The following is a 9,701-nucleotide window of genomic DNA, read 5'->3' on the forward strand; positions in this document are numbered from 1 at the left end:
ATGAATTGGAATGGTTTATATATATGAATTGGAATGGTTTATAGAAATGAATTTGAATGGTTTATATAATGAATTTGAATGGTTTATATATATGAATTGGAATGGTTTATAGAAATGAATTTGAATGGTTTATATAATGAATTTGAATGGTTTATATATATGAATTGGAATGGTTTGTATAAATGAATTGGAATGGTTTATATCAAATGAATTGGAATGGTTTATATTAATGAATTGGAATGGTTTATATATATGAGTTGGAATGGTTTATATATATGAATTGGAATGGTTTATATAAATGAATTGGAATGGTTTATATATATGAATTGGAATGGTTTATATATATGAGTTGGAATGGTTTATATAAATGAATTGGAATTGTTTATATAAAATGTAATTTTGATTATTCTAAATTTAGGTTTATACAAGACAAAATATCCATTCAAATTACGCTCCCAACTGGCGCGGTCGCAATCACGTGACCATACTGACCTGTAGCAATTAGGCCTAGGGGGCCCTCAATTATTGTTGATAGTGGTCGTTGTTTACACGAGCGATGGTCAGTTTGGCGGTCTTAATTTTGTTGCACTTTCCTGTTCTACCTCGACTGAAATATTAATAACCATCATACCATTCTTTAACGTGGGAATCCGTGTTTATTCTGGAACATTATTTTGCTATTTTCTGGATTACATGTGCATTGCTCGACTATTTGAGTGAACTGTTCGTCTTCGGTTGTGAACCCGCTCATCGGTGCGCCCGCCATTGTTTTGAACCTGAAAGTTTTCTGTCATCGCATTCTGAGCACGTCAAAGTTCTGCTTTATTTGCGTTGATGACGAATTATGACTATTAATTTGTTTGCTGCAACAGCTTTTACCGTGAGTTTCACAGGATATTGTAGCGTTCTTGGAAGTGTTGACAAGTTAATTATTCATTCTTGCTGTTGAGAGATGGGACCCAAACGCCGAACGACTAGGCCTACTCCATACAACCCCGATTGAATAGAAAATTGGCGCTTTCCCGGCTGAAAGAAGCTTGTGAGGAACAAGGAATTCACGCCCCAGGTAACGCTCGACGATTTGTTCTCGTTCGTTTGCTGCGTGCCAACGATAGGATCCCCCCCGTTTCGGGCCCCACGCTTGAAGGTGCGCGATCCCAAGATGCACAGCGAAGCGGAAGTAACAATCAAGATGGCGGCGCCCAAGATTCGAGCCTTCTGCAGGCATTTAGTTCACTTTCGACAGAGATTGCTAATATGCAGAAGAACATTTCATCTATAAATGACCAAGTCAATGCGCTGAGCAATAGCTCTACTACGCCTGCTGACGTAAGTGGAAACCATACTGGATTGCAAACAGGTACAGATGTGACCGGCGGTCAGAGTCCTGGGGGTTATGTCACCCTTTCTTCGGCGTACGAGCGGTTTCAGACTGACAACTTCAGCCACCCCTTCAGCCGCGACAGGCAGTGTGGAGCAGCTACATAATTTAGGAGCAAGGACACCAGTGACCAACGCCACTCGGACCACCTTCGGATATTCTGCACAGACCCTCCCTCTTATTGAAGCTGTTACTCCTACTCTTCGGAAGAACATCATTGAAGGTAAGGATATTAACTTGGCAGCCTTGTTAATTCCATACTATAAAGGGTCAGGCGACAGCAGTTTAAACAAGGCCAAGCCGGACCATAGACTAAATAGAGTGCTTACGTTGGGAGACTTCATAAAGGCCTTTGGCTCCTATAAGCAAATTATTTGTTCTGCCTTTCCCCATAGGAGTGTCGAACTGGACTTATATGAAAGAGATATCGTAGAAATGGCCTCTTCCTACACTGGGTTCTACGATTATCACTGCCAGTTTTCTCTTCGTGCGGCAGCTAACTTGCGCTACAACAACGTGTGTGTGTATTGGTCAGTTCGAGACAACAACCTGTACAGTCAGATTTTCACTAATAAAACTCCAAATGTTTGTCTGTACTGCAGCAGTACTTTACACCAATCTTGTTTCTGCCCATGTTCCCCCATACCTACGGCTACATTAACAGACACAGTCAAACAGAGTCCTCCAGGTCAGAGAGGTAGTCGTAATAAGACAGACTCAGCTACAGATACTTACGGTCGTGTTCGTGTATTCCATGATGGTAAGGAGCTACGCAACAACTTTAATGGTGAAAGGGGCTGCAATTCAGCATATTGCAACAAGATGCATGGATGTGTGAAATGTAAGGGTGGTCACCCTCAGAGCAAGTGCCCTTTAGGAAGGGCTTCCAATCCGAACGAAAAGACAAAGCATTAACAGCGTCTGCACCTATTAATGTTGACGTTTTAAGGAGGGAATTGCAAGACCATCCTAACAGGAAATTTGTAGATGAATTGCTGCTCGGCCTAACTTTTGGTTACGACACAGGTTTTCAGCTCATTCCAGAAGCCTCATTTTGGTGTAAGAATTTGAGGTCTGCTTTAAAGAATAAAGGTTGTGTGTCTACCTTGATTAAAAAAGAAATGGCCCTTTCATAGAAATTCCTTTTAGAAGTTACCGTATCAACCCGATTGGTCGAGCAGAACATAAATATTCTGGAAAACAACGGTTGATTGTGGATATGTCTGCCCCCCATAATGACACCGACAACCCTAGCCTTAATAGTTTGATTGACAAAGAAGAGATCTCACTCCAATACGTCAGAATCGATGATGCGGTCCAACTTATTAAAACTTTGGGTATAGGTTCTCTGCTGATTAAGACGGATATTTCAGATGCCTTCAAACGTATCCCAATCAACCCAGACCTCTGGCCATTTCATGGAATATCATGGCAGGAAAGTTTTCATTTTTTTTGTGAGATTAGTGTTTGGCAGCCGGTCAAGTCCCAAAATATTTGACAACTTGTCTAGTACTTTTTGCTGGATAGCCGAAAACAATTACAATATTAAGAATTTGCTACACCTTCTGGATGATTTTTTAGTAATTGTGCCGCCCTGCGACGAAGCAGATAGTGTTATGCAGGTTTTTCTTTCAGTCTTTGAGAAACTCAATGTACCCCTAGCCGTGCATAAAACTGAAGGCCCATGTACGCCTTTGGAATATCTAGGTATTTGCCCTGGCTCAATTAAAATGGAGGCAAGACTTCCTTATGTGAAGATAGAGAGAATACGTGGTGTTGGTCAGGAGTTCTCCACTAAGAAAAAGTGTTCTAAACGCGACCTTTTGAGTCTGTTAGGTCATATGAATTTCGCGTGTAGGGTAGTTTGGCCAGGCCGGTCTTTTATTTCCCACCTTATAAAACTTTCTACGAGTGTGAAAGAACTTCATCACCATGTAACCCTAAACGCCGTAGTTCGATCTGATCTGGCCATGTGGTCTATCTTCCTCAGCTCGTGGAATGGAATTTCTTTCATTCTGGATGACAACGTTACCATGGCGGCTGACATGCATTTGTATACTGATAATACCCCAAGTGCTTTTGGAGGCATTCTTGGTCGCAGTTGGTTTCAAGGGGCGTTTCCCCCTTCACTACTTGAGGAGGATACTTCTATGGCCTTATTTGAACTTTATCCCATAGTGATGGCTTGTGTTTTATGGGGTCATTTGTGGTCGCGAAAACGAATCTTATTTCACTGTGACAACCTTGCTACTGTTGACATAATAAGTAAAGGAAGATCTAAGGTTCAAACTATTATGAAACTTATGAGACGTTTAACTCTCCATGCGGCTACACACAAATATGTTATTCATGCTATACATATTGAGGGCAAAAGAAACAATGTGGCTGACTCTATTTCTCGTTGGTAGATGGACAGATTTCGAATGCTGGCCCCTCATGCCAATCATAAACCTACCCCATGCCTACCGGTCCACGAGGTCATGATGCCATGAACATTGATTTTTGGTGGAACAATGCTCTGTCATGTTTCTTGACTTTCGTAGTGATGAACTCTTTAGTGACTCCATGGTTGCCAGGCAATCTACAACCCATAGATGAGGACGTTGTGATTACTTTTGTGACTTATTGTCAAACTGTTTTGAATTTCCGCTTTGACACCATAAAGTAATATCTCGCTGGTATTCGGTTTCATTATATAAAGAATGGCTTGGGTGATCCACTGTATAGATCTCTAAGATTACCATATATTTTAAGAGCAATCCGTCGGACGCAAGTAACAAGTACTGGTTACAAACGTTTACCTATTACTTTTTCTATTTTGTCCAATCTTTCGTCATGTTTAAGTAGAGGTATGTTTAGTCCTTTTGTTGATTGTATGTTGAATTGTATTTTTAAAACAGCATTTTATGGTTTTTTGAGATGTGGAGAATTCACATGTAGAAATGCTCATGATAACTTCATACAAATTAGTGATACAGATTTGCTCATGACTTGTCTAAACTCGTCCTCACACTGCGTCATTCAAACAAGAGGCCTGCATCGCTCACCTGGTATAAATCTCATACTTGTAACCTTAAAAGTGATCTAAAATAAAGCTACAGGCAAAATATCAGTATTTATGATTAAAATTTATTCAAAATACCCTGTTACTTTTTTTAAAAACATTTCACCCCTGTGATTGAAAGTCGAACAAAGTCATTATGTTGAACAAATTGTATAGCCTTTCATCTCAGGATGCAACTTGCAAAGTATCAACATCCTGGGACCCATGGTTATTCAGAAGAGGTCGTTTAAAGATTTTAAACAAATTTGACCCCTGTGACCTTGAATATAAGTCAAAGTCATTCACTTTAACAAACATAGTAGTCCTTGATCCCAGCATGCTACTGACTAAATATCAACATCCTGAGCCTTTTGGTTATTCAGAACAAGTTGTTTAAATATTTTGAACATATTTGCTCCTTGTGACCTTGAATATGATTCAAGGTCATACATTTAAACAAACTTGGTAGCCCTTGATCCTAGTATGCTACTGACTAAATATCTTCACCCTGGGCATTTTGGTTATTCAGAAGAAGTTGTTTAAAGTTTTTAACATATTTTACGCATGTGACCTTGAATATGGGTAAAGGTCATGCATTTGAACAAACTTTGTAGCCCTTCATCTCAATATGCTACTGGCCAAATATTATAACCCTGTGCATTTTGGTTATTCAGAAGAAGTTGTTTAATATTTTTCACATATTTGACCCCTGTGACCTTGAATATAAGTGAAGGTCATTCATTTGAACAAACTTGATAGCTCTTTACCCCAGAATGCTACTGGCAAAAATTCATCACCCTGGGCATTTTGGTTATTCAGAAGTTGTTTAAAGGTTTTAACATATTTTACGCATGTGACCTTGAATATGGGTGAAGGTCATTTATTTGAACAAACTTTGTAGCCCTTTATCGCAGCATGCTACTGGCCAAATATCATTACCCTGGGCATTTTGGTTATTCAGAAGAAGTTGTTTAAATGTTTTTCACATATTTGACCCCTGTGACCTTGAATATAAGTGAAGGTCATTCAGTTGAACAAACTTTGTAGCACTTTATCTCAGCATGCTAATGGCCAAATATCATTACCCTGGGCATTTTGGTTATTGAGAAGAAGTTGTTTAAAGTTTTTAACATATTTTACGCATGTGACCTTGAATATGGGTTAAGGTTATGCATTTGAACAAACTTTGTAGCCCTTCATCTCAGCATGCTACTGGCCAAATATCATCACCCTGGGCATTTTGGTTATTCAGAAGAAGTTGTTTAAAGGTTTTTTAAGACAATTGACCCCTGTGACCTTGAATATAATTGAAGGTCATTCATTTGAACAAACTTGGTAACCCTTTACTTCGTGCCAGGTGAGCTAAAAATGACCCATGCGATAGTGGTGTAGATATTGTAATTTTTGAAAACTTATTATTGTACCCTGTAAAGTCTATGAAAGCTTATGTAGACAAACGCATGGTTTCCAACCCCCGTCCAGCCTCTCCGTTGTTCATTGAAAGTGAGCACTATGTTAAACCTCTGTCCAGAGGTACCTTCATGGTTAAGTTGAAAGAAACCCTCTTAAGATCTGGACATTCGGATGGCTCTTATTCAGGTCATTCATTTTGTATTGGAGCAGCTACTTCCTGTGCTGCCGGGGGAATCGAAGACCACATGATTCAGACTTTAGGTCGATGGAAGTCTTCTTGTTATACTAGGTATATTCGTACGTGCCCTTCCTCCATTATAAAGGCTCAACAGCAGATGCATAACATGTAGATTACGTATAGACTCTTCTCGGGTACTTGTATATATCAACTTCCATTCCATTCTTGGGGGCAATTCATTTGTGTCAATACATGCTGGTATATCATTTTTTTTTTTTCAAAACACTGCATTCTTTTTTGGCATTAAATTCTTGGGGATTTTTTCCCCCCAATTCAGTTATGTATATATTTTGTCATAAATGTATATTGTGTATATATATAGTCTACATTATAGATTTATTGTCTGAAGTGTGTCTGTATCTTTGTACCTGCAGATGTAGTCCCCCTGTTAGTCACGTCTCCATACCTGCTAGCTATAGGGGGACACCACCCGAGTCCCGTACACATTTCTTTACACTCACTTTTATGCATTTGAGATTGCTCAAATGGCTACTGTATCTGGTGGACTACTCCACCTCTTTTGTCTGTACAAGAGTGAGTCTTTGTACCTGCAGACGTAGCCCCCTGTTAGTCAAGTATCACTTTTGTTTCGTTGTGTATAAATTAATTGGAATGGTTTATATATATGAATTGAAATGGTTTATATAAATGAATTGGAATGGTTTATATATATGAATTGGAATGGTTTATATATATGAATTGGAATGGTTTATATAAATGAATTGGAATGGTTTATAAAAATGATTTGGAATGGTTTATATATACGAATTGGAATGGTTTATATAAATGAATTGGAATGTTTTAATTGATATAGTTTATATAAATGAATTGGAATGGTTTATATAAATGATTTGGAATGGTTTATATATATGAATTGGAATGGTTTATATATATGAATTGGAATGGTTTAAATATATGAATTGGAATGGTTTATACATATGAATTGGAATGGTTTATATAAATGAATTTGAATGGTTTATATACATGAAGTGGAATGGTTTATATAAATGAATTGGAATGGTTTAATTGGAATGGTTTATATAAATGAATTGGAATGGTTTATATATATGAATTTGAATGGTTTATATAAATAAATTGGAATGTTTTATATAAATGAATTGGAATGGTTTATATAAATGAATTTGAATGGTTTATATAATGAATTTGAATGGTTTATATAAATGAATTGGAATGGTTTATATATATGAATTGGAATGGTTTAACTGGAATGGTTTATATAAATGAATTGGAATGATTTATATATATGAATTGGAATGGTTTAAATATATGAATTGGAATGGTTTATTTATATGAATTGGAATGGTTTATATACATGAATTGGAATGGTTTATATAAATGAATTGGAATGGTTTATATAAATGATTTGGAATGGTTTATATATATTAATTGGAATGGTTTATATATATGAATTGGAATGGTTTAAATATATGATTTGGAATGGTTTATATATATGAATTGGAATGGTTTATATAAATGAATTGTAATGGTTTAATTGGAATGGTTTATATAAATGAATACGAATGGTTTATATATATTTATTTTTTATGAGTAACAATATTTCATACAGCAGCTCTCTCAGGGCCTTTGTTTTCCAGCGTCCCAATTTCCAACGTGTTTTTTCCTATGTAAATTGTGTGTGTGAGGAAGTGTGTTACTGTTATATCCCATCCATGCTCAACTGGATCTCAGATATCCTGACAGCGGAACTTGTCTGTAGCTGGATGGCTGACCGATCCTTTCCTGTCCACAGTTTGCACATCGAAAATGGTTAATTTGATTAGTATTCATATCATATTGGACAAGGTTGGTCTCCTGCTATAATTGTTATATACAATCAAACCATATCTTAATATATATTATAGCTTTCGTCATATTACTTGTATTATTTCTTTTTACGTTTTCTAGATTCGATAACTTATCTTATTTTTATTTGTAATTATGATCCGGTGTTATGACATGGCACGTTTTTGCAGAATTGTGGATTTGCTTTCCTTCGAATTAAAATTGTTCAAACAAAGAAAACACTTTTTTATGTGAACAGGACCCGTAAAACATAAGTCCTTGATTGTTAGGAGAGGAAAACTTCTAGTAGTTTTATCTTCAAAACGTTCTTTTTCAGATTCTCTTTTGCGCAGATACCTTATGTAGCACTTCCAACAAATACTAACTTCTTCATTTGAGCAATTTATGCTACTTTTAGTCAGTAAAACCAAAAACCATATATTTATATTATCGATTTATTTTTGCATTTTGTGTACCTTTACATTTACGAGATTTTGCGAAAATTAACAAATGAGTATGAAATATCCCCTAAAAGCAATGTAAAAACGAAAGTCTGATGATCAAATGTATAAGAACAAATTCTAAAAAGTGACACGGATAGTACATTTGATCTTAGATTGATTAGAAACAAAAACTTTATCAATCATCCATGTGATGAAGCATATTTGAATTTGGAATTTGTTGTTACCTAACATGCACTTAAAGGTTTATTGTAGGCTTGCAACGGATTTCATTACCAATTACCTGTAATCAGGTACATTCCTTTTGGTGGACGCCAGGGAGGTGTCTTAGTCCCTCACCTTTTTGGGTACATAGGGTACTTTGTTATTCAAAATGAATACTTTCCACCACGTTTTTTGGACTGATTTTTTGCATACATATTTTAAGTAACACCACTTCCTCGTACTATGAAAACTTTTGGTAAACAAGAATAATTATATTGATAATTCCTAGATTTTACATTAAATTTTCACAAAATGTTCGATTAAACTCACATTCTGTATGATAAATACATTATTAAATCACTATATGAAAGAAAATGTTCTTTCCTAAGTATTACGATGCAAAAAACGGGGGGGGGGGGTTCCAGAAAAATACTCTCAGGCGAATATTCCATTTTTCTTACCCCCTGCTGTAATAAGGTTAATTAAACATCTAAATAATTAGTAGAGTCATTCAAAGTAATAACAACGGATGTTTAAAGGATTGAAAATAATTAAAACAGCAGCATAAATCTGGTAGCACTTCTGAAACAAAGGTTTTGAGGGGGCAGGCTCCTATATAAATTTAAGATAGCTCGAAATAGTCCCTTTCTGAACATTTTATTCAGGTTGGTAAGTATGGATTATGATGAACTGTTCTTTTTACACAACCAATTTTATTGATTGTGTAAAAAGAACTTAATTGCATTGAAAATGAATTATGTAAATAGGAGTTTATATTAACAAGAGCTGCTCATCTGGTATTAACCTCACACTTTTAACTTTAAAGCTGGACTAAAAGCTAAACCTAAGGGCAAAATTTCAGCATCTATGACTCAGTGTCATTAAAAAATTCTGATAACAGATTTAAACATATTTGACCCCTGTGACCTTGAAAGTCTAACAAGGCCATTAAGTTGAACATATATTATAGCCTTTCATCTCAGCATGCAACTTGCAAAATATCACTACCCTAGACCTTTTGTTTATCGAGAGGATTATTTAAAAGTTTATACACATTTGGCCTTATGTGACCTTGAATGTAAGTAAAAGCAATTCACATGAACAAACTTTACAGCTCATCATCTGAGTAGGCTACTGGCCAAATATCACAACAATATT

The sequence above is a fragment of the Mizuhopecten yessoensis genome, unplaced genomic scaffold (assembly GCF_002113885.1).
Source record: "Mizuhopecten yessoensis strain PY_sf001 unplaced genomic scaffold, ASM211388v2 scaffold715813, whole genome shotgun sequence".
Taxonomy (NCBI): domain Eukaryota; kingdom Metazoa; phylum Mollusca; class Bivalvia; order Pectinida; family Pectinidae; genus Mizuhopecten; species Mizuhopecten yessoensis.